General features: G+C 40.8%; 1 protein-coding gene across 1 annotated transcript in view; it reads right to left on the bottom strand.

The window, feature by feature from the left end:
• The window catches only part of NBAS (NBAS subunit of NRZ tethering complex), a 676,063-nt gene that overhangs the window by 145,488 nt on the left and 514,331 nt on the right, over positions 1 to 16,244 (bottom strand). The gene's annotated exons all lie outside the window — the stretch shown is intronic.

Genomic DNA, 16,244 nt, shown 5'->3' with positions numbered 1-16,244 from the left:
AGTAAGCAAACTGTTTGCAAAGAGTTTGACAACCATCTGGGATCTGTTGGGTGCCTGATATTGTCTCCTTGAAGGCTCTTAGCTAATGAGTGCCTCCTTGCACTGCTAGGTATAAGTGCAAAGCTTTCCAGCAGCAGGGAGGTGGAGGCACACACCTGGTGTCCAACAGCTAAGTTATCAAAGCATCAACAAACAGTTTGCTTACTTACCATAGGAGTGCACCAGAGCACTCCTGGCGTCATAATCCCTACAGCAGTCTGTAGTGGGTTTGGTGACTGGAGTGTTCCTTTAATGAAGCTATCTACCATTTGGTCAGCTCAGAAAACAGTTGTGAATGGGCATTTTTTATTAAAAACTCAATAACCAATATACCTATGTCTCAAACATAATACCAGTTCCACTCATCAAACACTAATGCAGGACTAGACAACCATCAACAGTCCAGACTGTATCTCCCATATGCTGGGAAAGCATCAGGGTAGATGTAGTACACAACAAAATGGATATGTTACATGCCAGAAAGCTGAGACTGAGGCTGAAGTCAATTATGGCAGTAAAGGATAGTGAAGGCAATTTAGTTACTATTTCTGATCTAATAAATGCCACCTACCGTATTCTAAATATTTTACAAATGTAAATTACCATGGCCCAGAGTACACTATTACTAGTCGTGTACTTTGAATAAGTTTTGGTCCCACAACCTAAAAGGAGATGGGTCCAGCAAAAAATCTTAAATTTCTCAACGCAGGCAGAGACATTGCACTTCTTGGAAACTACAGATCTCTAACGTCAATGTAAGAACTGTGGCTAAAGTTTTGGCTGACCAACACAACTTTTTGCTTAGAACCCTCCAACATTCAGATCACATGGGGTTCATTCCAGAGAGACAGCGGTACAAAAATTCAAGAAAGAGAGTTCATATGTGCATACTCTTCTAAAGCATTTTCTCAACGGGAGGCCATTGTCTGAGAGCGTCAGCGGATTCTCTCAACGTATTACTGGCACCCCAGTGAATGGCTTACACGTAGAAGTTGGGTCGGGAGCATGGGTCTGACAGGACAGATGAAAGAAAGCCATTAAGAGCACTTTAGGGTTAAACCGCTTGTAAAAGGCCAGACGGCACCCAGGACCTCCAGACATCTAAACAACTTAATTTAGATTAAATCTCTACGGTGCCTGGTGTGGGCCTCTAATCATGACTGTGGAGATTATATATGTGTGTATATATATATATATATATATATATATATATATATAATTATTATATACATGTATGTGTATAGATAAAAGTCAAAATGTTGTGCAAACTATAACACACAATTCATTTGTGATGCCTGACAAGCTTTAACAAAAGTTGATGGCACAGGGGGGCGTGGCCTGGCGGCGGTACTGAGCGGACGCATGTGCTGAGCGCTCCGCTCCGACGGCACCCACAAAGGAGAAATTTGGCAAATAGCCACTGAAAAACGGGGCCCCATATACCCCAACGATCATGTCACAAGCTAAGGGGAAGGGCAAGGCGGAAAAAGCCGACCGGAGTACCTTATTTACCTCCCGTACACACCAAGGGAGACAGGCCACGCTGCAGGGGGAAGCCCAAGATGGCGCCGAGGAGGCTGGAGAACAGCAGCATGCTGTAATGGAGGCGGATGCCCCTCTCACACAAGAGATGATGCGGGCAATGCTGGAACAGATGTCTGCAAGGCTGGAAAACAGCTTCAAATCCGCAATTGGGGAACTACACAAGGACTTAAAAGAACTGGAGGTGAGAACTGCTGGGACTGAACTTAAAGTGGCAGAGCTGAATGAGGCACATAGGGGAATGGAGGAGGAGATGGCAGGGCTGCACAATAGAATGCTGCAATATGAGACTAAACTAGCAGACATTGAGGACAGAGCACGCCGCAATAACCTGCGGATTCGTGGGGTGAGTGAGGAAGTGGGACCCACAGACCTTGCGGCCTACTTGACAAGCCTGCTGAAAACGTTGGCGCCAGACGTGCCAATAGACCTGCTGCTCATGGACAGGTACCATCGAACTGCCAAGCCCAGCTTTCTACCCCAAGACACCCCTCGAGATATTCTCATCAGAATGCACTACTACCACGTGAAAGACATAGTACTACAGGCAAGCCGCGCAAAGAAGTCGCTTCCAGACCCGTACAGTGGGCTGTTGGTGTTTGCGGACATATCAACATTCACGCTGAGAAGAAGGAGAGAATTTAAAGAAATCACAGAACAGCTCCGGCTCCACAAGTTGCCATACCGCTGGGGATACCCGGTGAAACTATTGGTGTCCAGAGGAGGAAAAGTGTCAGCTATCACCACGCCAGAAGAAGGAGCCCTACAACTACAAAGATGGGGATTATCCGAACCAAATCGACAACGAAGCCCACAGCGACAGCACAATGCCTCCAAGGACTGGAGAAAGTCCAAGAGACTGACATAAAAAGCAATGCGGCGACTACAACAGATCTGCGAGAGATCATAAGGGTATCTTAAGAGACTGGTCCTGACAATTAGACCATGGAATCTGCCGAGGGTATCGTATAATCGAATAATTGTTAATTGTTAAGTAGCATTGTTAAAGGTTATGCCACAGAGTTACAAGGTAGGCCTCTAAGGGCATTTTAAAACACGCAAAAAAAAAAAAAAAATGAACAAAAGAAAAAAAAAAAAAAAAAAAAAAAAAAAAAAAATACACATACCCCCCTATATATTTAACACCAACTTCGACTATACATGTATTATGCAATTCCTACTTACACCCTACAAAGGGCACTACTGCCCGGCTATGCGCCAAACCAAACAGAACACTTGACAAACTAAATAGTGGGTAGACGTGGAGACGGCACCCCACAGGGAGGAAGTGAACACTTCTGCCCCCACAGGTACCAGGAGTACCTAAGCCGAAAATGGCACACCAGAGTATCTTGTATTTGTACTTGTATTTGTATTATATGTTTTCCCGGTTATCATTGTGTCCCCCACCCCACCCCGGTCTAACCCAGAGAGGGAGATATGCCCAAATACTGCCCTCAACTAGGGGAAGGTCGCTCGACTTGAAGCTGCTGGGACGAGCGAACCCCCCACACTGGTTCTTAACATCCACTACGACCCTTACCAAATCCACTGGGTATAAACCCCCATGAAAATATTTTCTCTAAATGTAAGAGGGTTAAACCTACCGGTTAAGAGACACCAGCTGTATAGAGAACTCAGGAGCACAGATGCGGACGTTATCTGTCTCCAAGAGACTCATTACAGGACGGACAATTACATCCCACCGACAATTTCTGACTTCCCGCACCAATACCACGCAACGTCCCCCACAAAATCCAAAGGGACGTCTATACTGATCTCTAAGCAGGTAGCATTTACCATGCTCTCCGCAGAGGTGGACACCAATGGGAGGTATATAATACTGAAATGCGTCATTAACAATACGACCTATACAATCACCAATTTATACTCCCCTAACACATTACAAGGCACGTTCCTACGACACATACTACAGAAGCTAGACTCGATACAAGAAGGGGTGTCAATTATCTGTGGAGACTTCAATCACGTTTGGGACCCGAAATTAGACACTAACACCTCACGACACAGTCCAAGGTATAAAATACTCCACAGACAGTGTAAAAAGCTACAGAAACTACTCTCACTGCACCACTACTATGATACCTGGCGACTGTACCACACCTCAGAACGGTCGTATACACACTTCTCCCGAGTACATAACACGTACTCGAGGATAGACGGATTTCTCATTCATGGACAGGGAATTAACCAAATCACGGACTGTGACATTGGACAGATTACCTGGTCAGACCACGCACCAGTCACGCTATCAGTAAAGGATCAATTTGACTATAAGCACCGCAACCCGTGGAGGCTGAATGCCTCCTTACTGACTGACCCGACATTTAGGAAAGAGGTAGAGACAGCGTTGACTAATTATTTTACGGAGAATGCTACCCCAGACATATCCCAGAGCACATTATGGGCGGCACACAAATCCGTAGTCAGGGGAATCTTTATTAGGAGGGCGTCATACTTACGCAGGACATCCTCAGCCCAGATCACACATTGGAAGAGAGAACTGTACCAATTAAACACACAGAATCAAATCTCCCCCTCTGCGGAGCTCAAAGTACAAATCGCCACCATTACAAACCAGCTACACCAAAAGGCAATAGAACAGACAGGCTATATGCTCCAGAGGCTGAAAATGAATCTGTACACGCAAGGGAACAAGGCCGGCAGACTGCTAGCTAGGAGACTGCAAGAACGTAGGGCAAACCAAAAAATTGCTTTTCTTGCCTCCCGTACGGGAGAGAAGAAAATGATACCTACAGACATATGCAATGAATTTGCCGACTACTATGCCGACTTATACAACATACGTAAACATGATACCACATTTCAGCCCACGACGGAACACATAAATGAGTACCTAGACACAATGGACCTCCCAAAACTCACGACCCAACAGGCGACTGATCTCATTAGACCCATCACCGAGGAAGAAATCCACACCATAATAAGAAAACTGCCGAAAGGCAAAGCCCCAGGCCCGGACGGGCTAGATAACACCTACTACAAACAATTCCACCATATACTGACGCCACACCTGGTGCACACATTCACGGAGGCGACAGCCGCGCAAAAGCTACCACAGGATACGCTACTGGCCCACATCATAACGTTACAGAAGCCAGGGAAGCCACCCACCATCCCGCAAAATTTTAGACCTATATCCCTGCTCAACACAGACGCGAAAATTTTCGCCAAGCTATTCGCGCTGAGACTATGCACTCTTCTCCCACACTTGATCCACTCGGATCAAGTGGGGTTTGTGGCAGGGAGACAGGGAGAGGATAACACGCGCAAAGTGCTGAATATACTGCATAGCTTACCCAGAATACATAAAGAGGGTGGGGTGGTCATCTCCCTAGACGCCGAAAAGGCATTCGACCGCTTGCACTGGAAATTCCTAGAGGCAGTCATGACAAAATTTGGAATACCGGGAGAATTTAGAGCAGCGGTCAAAGTGCTGTACAGTGCCCCGACAGCCCAGGTACTTAACGCGGGATTCCTATCGAACCCATTTAGTATCTCCAATGGCACGAGACAGGGATGTCCCCTGTCCCCGTTGCTGTACGTTCTGGCCCTAGAGCCGCTGGCATCAAGGATTAGGCAACATGACTCCATACACGGGGTACGCATTGGGGACAGGGAATACAAAGCAAATCTCTTTGCTGACGACGTGCTCCTGACCCTGACGCAACCACTGATCTCAATGCCGCACCTACTGATGGCAATAAAGGAATACGGGGACAGCTCATATTACAAATTGAACGTGACTAAAACCCAGGCCATGGGAATTGGGATACCTCACGACGTATTACAGGTGTTGCGGGAGAAGTTTGTGATGGACTGGAGGGTGGACTGCGTCTCCTTCCTGGGAATTAAGTTAACAAAGACAATAGGTGGACTATTCAAGGCCAATTATGAAGCCCTACAAAAAGAGGTGGAGGCCAGTCTGTCCTTATGGGGAGGTAAATATCTCTCCTGGCTGGGCCGGATGGCAGCATTTAAAATGTCCATCCTCCCTAAACTACAATACTTATTTCGAACACTGCAAATAGACCTACCAACCTCATTCCTAAACAAAACACAGTCGATGCTCACCAAATTCGTGTGGGCGCACAAAAGAGTGAGAATAGCTGCTAAATACCTGTATCGACCCATTCACCAAGGGGGTCTAGCTCTACCGAACATCAAACTCTATTACCAGGCGACATTACTGGCCCCAGTGTTAGGGATACAATCCACATCACACACTCCACAATGGCTGGAGATAGAAGACCACTGGCTCCAGGGGACAGACCTCCGCAGACTGTTGTGGGTACCCAAACCGCTGCGACCCAACCAACCTAACATCTTACCAACCACGAAAACACTGGTGACGACATGGGACAAAACACACAAATCACTGCTATCTATGTCACCGTGGTCACCGGCAACGCCCTTATCATGCCTACAAGTAGCTAATAACACATTTGACCACAGAGAGTGGACTAACAGAGGCTGCACGCATGTAAGAGATATATTAGAAGTACAAAAGATACTACCATTCCCTACCATCCAGGGAAAATTCAATTTGGTCCCTAAATTGATATTCCCATACCTCCAGATAAAATCCATGCTAGGGACCCAAACGTCCACAAGAGAGGGGGAGACTACACTCACAGAGTTTGAGAGGACCTGTTTGAAATCAAAGCAGAGAAAGGGCTTGATCTCCCTAAGCTATACACTCCTTAATGTAGGGGACCCTGTACACCTTGACAGATTCAGTGATGCCTGGCAGGCGGACATTGGGAAGCATTTTGATGCAACCCAGTGGGAACGCGCAACCATGGCCCATAAGGGAAAGACTACATGCACGTCACACCTAGAGCTAATGCGTAAGATATATTACAGGTGGTACATGGTACCAGTGAGACTGGCGAGAATATATCCGGGAACATCAACCAAGTGCTGGAGGTGCGGTGAGGCAGACGGTACTATGTACCATATATGGTGGTCTTGTGGGGTACTCCGACCTTATTGGGAGATGGTGGAAGACATACTAAGCTTAATAATAGAGGGCAACTTCAGGATCACACCAGAAATGTGTTTACTATTCATGAACATAGACAAAGTCAGGGGAGACGATGCAATTCTGGTCTTCCACACGCTAATAGCGACACTGACGCTCATAGCCAGAGAATGGAAGACAGAAACGGCCCCGTCAAAACTGGCCCTAACCAGACAAATTTCCACCAACCTCCAATATGAACTCACGGCCAGGAGAAATCAGGGTAACGCAGGAAAGTTTGAGGATGCTAACACCAGGTGGGAAGGTATAAAAGCGTCATGGGAGATTAGGGACAGAGACTAACAAATATATAGAACCAGCCTGACTCGAGGAATTTATCAGGCCAGGAGTATGAGACCCCACGAGACTAAGGGGAATCCAGGGAACTGGACCCAGTGGGGAAGAATGAGATCAGGCAAGTGTCAGACTAGACGAATCAAGGTGGCGAAGAGAGGTTACACAAATAAGGAAAGAACAGTAAGCAACCGGTAGGGAGAGCGGGCATATTACTACCTTCCCCCCCCCCCCCCCCCCCGGAAACGTCAATCTAGAACAAGAGTGAATCTTCAGCTAGTACAAGGAGGATACATGAGGGAGTCCATAGACAGGGCTGGTTAACAGATAGGCGTATGCGCAGGGCTCAATAAGGGAGCAAGGGAGCGAGGCAAATACAAAAAAAAAAAAAAAAAAAAAAAAAAAGTGAAAAGCTAGGCCTTGTGAAGTTATAAAAAAGTGTAACTATGTACCCTTGCATGTTGTAACGTATTATGTAAAACTGGAAGACATGTAAACCAAGATCTGAGATGTTTCCTCCCCCCCCCCCTTTTCTTCCTTCTGTATCCCAAGTTTGCTTTGAAAGTGAAAAATAAAAATTGTCAAATTGAAAAAAAAGTTGATGGCACAGCCATTAGCTTTGCTTATGTGAAATGTTGAGAAAGATGCAAAAATCCCTCAATTTATACTCCATGTTAAATAATCATTTATATAGAGAAAGCTGCAGAGATATGAAACCGTCCAGAAGCAAGTCACGCTCAAGGCTTGGTGTCTATGATTTAAAGCACAATAATTAAGCCCCCATACATATCTACAGTATGCGTCTCCTGCAAACTGTGCAGTAGTCACTGTCTGGCAGCTAACAGCATGCACTGCAAGCCTAATAAAACAGCCATAGGAAATAGGAACCCAGGCTGTGAGCAGCATTGGATTTGATGATCATACGTTTGCAGTTCTGGAATGTGCACACAATGTGCAGTCATTAAATAACCACCAGTATAAACAACAACCTACGATGAAAAGAATGTAAAAGAGAATATTTTATTTTTTTTAAATGGAGGTTAATATGTTTTTCATTCTGTTTTAAGAAAAAAAAACGTGGAAAATAAAACACTGTAGACATTAAAGCAAATATTATGTTCACACATACCTGCAGGCTACCTAGAGAAAAATAATTTTACTTTGACCAGACGCTCAAGGAGAGCTTCATAAAACATGGGAATTTAGCATCTATATTACATGGCAGAAGACAGAAAATGTACATGGCTACAGGTGGCGGTCACCTTGCGGGGGTACAGAATCACTAAAATGTTGTGTCAAACATGAGTCATCTTTATCTCCCTTAGTATTTAAGAAATATAATGACCTGCAACAGTGGTTACCATAGACAGTCCTCAAGGGACAACAAGCAACAGCTTAGGTCTTATCAATATCTCAATGAAAACAGAATTTGGAAATATATAAATCCGAGTCTGTAGGTGTGCCTTAAACACCTACACATACAGCTATGAACCTGTATTAATATTGTTTATTAGATTAAATCAGTGTAGAGGAACAAGAGAAAGGAGTATGCTTAAAGTTTAACACAAAAGAGTTTGCAAGGAGTATGAATATCTTTTTTAGGTTCCAAAATCACAAGACAAAAGAGGACAATACATTTGGATGGGGTATGGTAGAAGCTGGAAGTAAGATGGTTTCAGTTTCTCAAACACAGTTAACAGTTTGCAAGTATCGCTGATTAGTTCAAAAGGTCCTCATCGATGATCCACTAAAAACAGCAGACTTGTAGTCAATAGTAGCACACTCCATATTTACCAGAATTGCTTAATGTGGCAGACAGTTCAATACAGAATTAAGAACTTTGGCTTTTGTGTTAAGTCAGGGCATTGGGATCTTCATTAAGACCATCTCAGGTGAGTGAAGGGATCAGAAAAAGATTGAAGATGGTAGAAGAGGTCAAGTGATCACAGGTTGTTAATCAAGTTTTGTACACAAAGCTATCAAGTAGTTTAGAGGCAAAAGTAAGATGAGAAATTGGACAGCAGTTAGAGAAAAAAAAAATAGAGATATCCATTTATCCAGAAAATGTTCTTTAAGTTAAATGTTGAGAACATGTCTAAAGAATATAGGCCAGTTACAGCAAACAGAGATATTAATTAAGTATGCTAGGGAGGGACCTAGCACAGATTGTAGCCATGATATAGGATTGGGTCAAGGGGCATGTTGACAACAATGGATAGGAAAAAATAAAGGTATATTTCTCATATTCAGAAACAGGGTTTGAAAACGAAATCAAACAATCTACACAAGAAACAAGAATGGACCTGATGAAGCAAGCAGCATGAAGAAAAAAATAAATAAACATGATGCTAGATGCAAAGGCAATTTGTACACTGGCTCCACATTGATCTAAGGTGATGTTGACAAATTACTACTGAAAAGGTACATCACAAGAGAGGTTCTACATATATATATGAAAATTTAACAATTCTAAGAACTACTGCAGCTAATAATCTAAATGTATAGCTGTACAAAATAAAAGGATTGATTTTCAATGCTTGCAAATATATGTGGGCTTCCAGTAACTCTAGTGTAATGTTAACTAGGTGATGTCTATTGTTAGTGTAACTAGGTTACAGCAGGACACATGTCTGGTGGCCATCTTGATGCTCTTTGAAGCACATAGTCGGCAGCCATCTTGGTTCTCCTAAAAGTTTAACACAGTAGTTATTGTGAAACCTTTTGAATTGTGCAACCACAACACATCTTATGGCTACTCCTGCTTTGATGGCATCACACCATTCGAAAGAGTAAAGCTATACAGGTGCTATTTTGAATGCAAAATAGTGTGATGCCATCAAATGGTTTAATACACTCTATTGGTTTCCATGGTGATTGTGCTTTGCCCCAAAACTGCACCTACAGTCATGGGAAAAAGAAAGTACACCCTCTTTCAATTCTATGGTTTTACACATCAGGATATAATCATCTGTTCCTTAGCATGTCTTAAAATTAGGTGTGTATATATATATATGAATCATGTTTTTTTTTGTGGTAACACAGCACTCAACTTTTTTTTTTTTTTTTTTTAAACAGTAAATTCCTGTCCAACAATACATCTTAATAATAATATTTATGGTTTGATCTATACTACACTGTATTCAAACAAATACAACATATCAGTGCTTAATACCTGTTACTGAGCCGCAGAAAGGCTCATGACAAACAAGACTGTTATTCAAATGCCATATTATCATAATTCGATTTAATCTCACATGCTGATACATTTGCTTAGCCTATAGACACAAAGACAGAACATAATATCCCTATATTTAACATAATGTGACATAGGGGAAAATAAAACCACTCAAGTGATGATAGATCGTGCAGTCATCATTTATTCATGAACTCTTCGAACCAAGCAAGTTTATACTTACACAATATATGGTCAGAGTACTGACCTTAAACGGAGACAAATGAGATTTCAATCTCTGCCTCTCTAAACAGGTCTATAATTCTTCAGATAATATTAAGCTAATCTACTAACGAGTAACACAATTTGACCGCAGAGCATAGCATGTATTGGATTTTCACAATCCCAACCAGCAGTGACTTTTTATTTTGAAAAGCTACATTGAAATATTCATGACATTCTGTAGAGCTATACAATGTAAACTGTTTAAAGGAAACTGCAATATTTTCTTTTTTATTTCAATACAACTTTCTTGAAATGTACGTTATCAATGTACAAAAAAAAAAATAATAATATGAGCTTAATAAGAACAAATCATAATTACGGGGAGTTAGTATTGCAATGTAACTGCCCCACTCTAAAACTAAGGAATCCAACAATCTTCGCTCTACAACTATTTGATTATAACACAGTATATAGTATTAACACACTACTATTACAATATGATTCAGCAACACAATATAATTTTTTTTATATTTATAATGTGTGTGAGAGTGTATATATACAGTTGTAATCAAAATCATTCAACCCCCATTGAAAATCAGGCTTATTATACAAAGTTTAACCCCTTAAGGACACATGACACGTGTGACATGTCATGATTCCCTTTTATTCCAGAAGTTGCAATGAACACATCAAACAAAAGCAATTGAAAAAGCTCAACACAACGAATGTTTCAAGTGGTTTCCCCAAATCCAACTGAAAATGCAACTTATAATGACTTTTCCAGTCTCAAAAGTATTCATCCCCCTGTTGGGCCGATCTAAGGAAGTCCTCGTACACAATGATTCTATAAAACATGTAATGATGACGACATGGACTTTTTTGCCACTCATACACCAAAGGGTGTTGTCACTGAAACATGGATGTGCAGGCAAATCATTCTCTCATGACTATTATAAAATATGGTTGTGGATTATTCCTTTTAAGATATTTGTTTTCTTCCACTGGTCCTGTGGGCCTTGAGAAGGCAAAGGGGTCGTGTCTGTGGATGCTTGGCTATGTGGGTGAGTTGATGAATGGAATGGTGGCAGTAACTTAATGGTTCTCAAATTAGTAAGCATAAAGCAATAACACTTCCAACTATACAAACCTCAAGGTCAAATGTCTAATTAAAGCTTTAATCACTGCAAATTTGCTACACTACTGTATTGCTTTATTCTTTGATTTTCTTAAAGGGACACTATAGTCACCAGAACAACTACAGCTTATTGTATTTGTTCTAGTGAGTAGACTCATTCCTGGGGCAGTGCTGCACACTGCCATTCAGTGTCACCACCCTCTGCATAGAGACACTGCACTTTCCTCAAGTTGAGGATATGTGATTGGCCAGGGCTGGGTTTGTCTTGTGCTGGCTCTGCCCCTGATCTGCCTCCATGACAGTCTCAGCCAATCATATGGGAAAGCATTGTGATTGGCTCACAGAATAACTTCTGATGATGCCAGCCAAGCAGGCAGGTCAGGGGAAGAGCAAGCAGCTGCAGACTTGAATACAAGTAGGATTTTACTTTATTTGGGGGGTAATGGGGAGTAAGGGGGGGGGGGCTAGATGGTGGTTTTAACACTATAGGGTCAGGAATACGTTTGTGTTCCATTAATTGAAATATTCTGTAAATAAAACAGATAATGTTGACATAATTATACATTTCTGCCCCACCACTTCAAATAAGTGAATACATTTCACACTCCTTATAGATCAGTTTATTTTACTTATAGGTTCCTGGGTACAAGGAAGGATATTATGATAAAAAGGACTGTTCTCTTCGTCATGTTCAAGCTGTTGGCCTACTTTTTTAATAATTATCTGTCAAGCTAGGGGTACTGTAGCCCAACAAAAGATAAATCAAATCCTAGAAGGAAAACAGATTTGTACCTACCAATACAAAGCAGAGGCAACACACCCAGTATCTAAATACATTAAGGGGGTAGGAGGATTTCACCTTTTAAATGTTTTATTGATCTGGATTAACTGCACACAGAGTGTCTGTCTCAAGTGGTCATCAATCATCTTGTTCCATCCTCCACTAACGCGTTACATTAAGTTGCTCCTCTGTGATACTTCTAATTTTATTCAGTCTATAGGTTGTTCTTTGACAGATACAGAGTAATCAAACAAAGTTCCTGTTTTTATCAATAATGTCTCTGTTAAATCAATATTATGTTATGTTACAGATATCTGTTACAAAGTGTATTGATTAGCCACAATTGACATACACTCCTTTTTAAATATCATTTATATTTATGTGTCTATTACTGGTTCTCCAATCTACCTGTGAGCATCCAGTCTCATCAATCCACAAACTAAATATTCTGCCAAGTAGTTTTATTTTCGATATAGATAAGTCTATCATGTCCACTTAGCTTTTGCATTCGGCATGGGTTCTGCAAACAGACCATGTACTTCCATAAACTATGCTCACATGTGTTCGTTTGTACCTAGATAGCATGTCATATTATTTGTAGTTCCAAATCTCTCACTTCAAAATTTGTCTCCTCACTTCTGTGTCACTATCATACAAAGTAGCCATTGTGTTGTATTCTAAAATAACAGTGTCAGCTCTGCTCTCAAAAGGATATTTAGGCATGTTTTAATACTAACTCACAAAACAGAGTGAGGAAAATAGTGAGCTGTTGAACTGAGTTAAAGAACAAGTCCAAGATTGTAGGTGACTCCACAGATATGGATGTACTCAAAGACCTTTCATTTTGGTCAGTTGTGCCTCCAAGAATATAATCAGTATCCAGAGACAACGGTCCATGTCCATTCAGAGTCTCTTGAGTTTGTTTCAATGTAGGGGCTAGCTTAAGTAGAACACTATATACACCAACATACACCCCAACTGATCAGCACTTGGCTTGGTGATAGTCTTTTAATGTTACTAATGCACCAAAGATCCTACTTATTGCACAAGACTCGTACAGGAAAACTACTTAGGCTTCTCTCTGTTTAATAAAAGTAGAAATCGGGGTCGAATTGTAGAAAAAAATGGTAACTAAGACAGCATACATGTGGCTTATAAGAGGAATGCATTAAGTCTTCCTGGCAGTAGGTAATGACATGTATCTTAAAAAGTAAAATTTCCCCATGAACGTAGTTCAGTTTTCCCTTAACTATGTATTTTAACATTTAGTTGAAATATTTTGCTATATAGTTACTTCTTTATTTATTTTCTATTTCTAAAATGGAAGATGCCTTTCAACAACAGATATACATCAGTTATTTCGTCCCTAATTAGATGGAATCCATAGGCTAGTGTTCTCAGTCAATGAATTACACACGTGCAAAATTAATGTCACTAGTACGGTAGTTATAATGTCCTAATTAGTGATATCAGAATATGAGACAGAACTGGAGACATCTTTCTCAACTCTTACCCAGGTGTCAATGGTACTCTACAATGCTCAATCTCTACATGGTACATAGGTTATTTCTTTACCACTCCCCTAAACTTAGGTCATAGTAATAAAGATGGTCTTACAAAGGTCACTGGAAGCAAGAAACAGGGTAATACATGTTAATATTGTTTACCTGTTAATTAGACCGTTTTCCATTATCTTACAAAGACTGTTAAACAAAGACCACAGAAAAACCTGGACCTGGATACCTTATACTTTACAATGCAAAATCACAAACCATATATGAAATAAGGTTTTTAACCATCATGCATAATATCTATGGTAAAACCACACAAGGTAAAAAGAGCAAATACTATTCCATTAATTTCTGAAAATAAACAAAATATTTCTAACAAAACATACGCCAGTTCACTATGAGATATAGCTCTCAAAATGTCTTGACACAAACAATATTATAATACATAAACATTAAAGTAAACCTCTTCTGTTGAGGAAATTCGCTATGTTTTAAGAATAAATTGTTATTGTTTAACCATAGTAATTAAATGTCTAGGAAAAAGAATTAAGAAAAAAAAAACGACAGTTCTAACAAAAATACCATCAAAACTAGATTCTAATTAATCACGGTTCCAATATACTCCCACAAGATGAATCACGAAGATTGTCCCAAAAGATCAAATGCTTTCTGTGATGACAGAGAGATATAGACGTTAAACACTACAGAAATATAACTGGTTGGGGACCCGAGCCACCATCTGGTATGAAATGAAAAACTATAAAGCATGTGATATCATATAACATTACAGTAAACACAATATGTTCATAGATTTGCAAACGGATATAATGGGGGATTTGTTCCAGAAAATGTGTTATGCTTAAACATGTCATCTAGGAAATGAATGGATGGAGGATAGGCAGAAGTTGGTTAAAGATCAAATAAAAAATGAATTGTGTTTTGCAAGGCAGACTTAAACATGAAGTATCAGGATTAAAAAAAAGATGATTGGTAGTCAAAGAACTAAAAAAAGATGATTGGTAGTCAAAGAAAAATCACCATTGTGAAAGCATCACTGTGATCTAGGTTGATTAACTTGATTAAATGACAAAGCTGTGTTTTTTTTTTGTTTTTTTTAAGGTTTAACTTAATAGACTTGAGGCTTTTCTTCAAAAATATATTAACGTGTTGGCACTCAGCGTTATTACTAAGGCAGCAGTCTTAAAGGGACACTCCAGTACCAGGTAAACAATCAGTTTTCCTGGCACTGCAGGTCCCCTCTCCCTCCCACCCGCCATCCCCGGTTGCTGAAGGGGTGAAAACCTGAGACAGCCACTAGAGGAGGAGTTAACCCTGCAAGGTAATTATTGCAGTTTATAAAAAAAACTGCAGTAATTACACTTGCAGGGTTAAGGGTAGTGGGAGTTGGCACCCAGACCACTCCAATGGGCAGAAGTGGTCTGGGTGCCTACAGTGTCCCTTTAACACTGCAATGAAAACAATGCGGATTCTCTAAAACTGCAATGTTTTTAGCTACAGGGTTAAGGAGACAGGGACAGTGCACTCACACCACTTCTAGGAGATGAAGTGGTATGGGTGCCTATAGTGTTCCTTTACTTGTAAGGCAGTAATGACGATTTACATATAGGGCAAGCATTTGAAGGGAAGGCCTTTATTCTGGGTTTTAATGCATTTGTACAACTAAAATCATATTTTTTCTTTACTGCTGATTTTTGTTTTAGCATCTAAAATGCCCAGCTCCCTTTTTATCTATCACTTACTTTTTCGTTTTGACTGACAGTGACCAATCAAGTGATTCTCATAAAGAAGCATTGTGGACACAAGAAGCTTAATATAATATGAAACCTGGAAAATATTTCAGCTCTATACTGCCCTCATGGGCGGGATTAGTCTGATATGAATAGTAGAGGTTCTCTCCATAATGGCTATTGAGGTTTTGCTAAGCTTTTTAACATTCTCAGAGCTCTCATATTTACTGTTTCTGTTGCAATACTACGAACTCCTACTACATTAACAGGGAATGAAATCTCAAAGTTGGCAAAAAAGCTGTTAAGATGTTACGGTTTGCATTAAAGAGAAGCAAGAGGGTTACAGGGTTGTAAACCAGTTGCTGAGTAGCATTTAGTGCATCCAATATAAAATACTGAGAGCTCGGAGCTGGTACTTAGTGACTGGCTTTAACCCCCTAAGGACACATGACATGTGTGACATGTCATGATTCCCTTTTATTCCAGAAGTTTGGTCATTAAGGGGTTAAAACTGCACTGTCATACTAAACTTACCTTTCCCCAATTGTTTCCTCTTCTCTCCCTCTCTCGGGATCTGTTCTTCATTTCTTCTGGTCCACTCTAGTTTTTTTTAAAGCATAAGACAAATTACGGACTATTTTGTATTATGTATTTTTCCTTGACCTAGGGGAGGAGCTAAGTCTACTCCATTTCCAGTGGTAAAAGCAATTTTCCCACAATTTTCACATTCCT

This window comes from Pelobates fuscus, chromosome 2 (genome assembly GCF_036172605.1).
Source record: "Pelobates fuscus isolate aPelFus1 chromosome 2, aPelFus1.pri, whole genome shotgun sequence".
NCBI classification, from domain to species: domain Eukaryota; kingdom Metazoa; phylum Chordata; class Amphibia; order Anura; family Pelobatidae; genus Pelobates; species Pelobates fuscus.
This window is presented reverse-complemented; position numbering and strand designations above follow the sequence as displayed.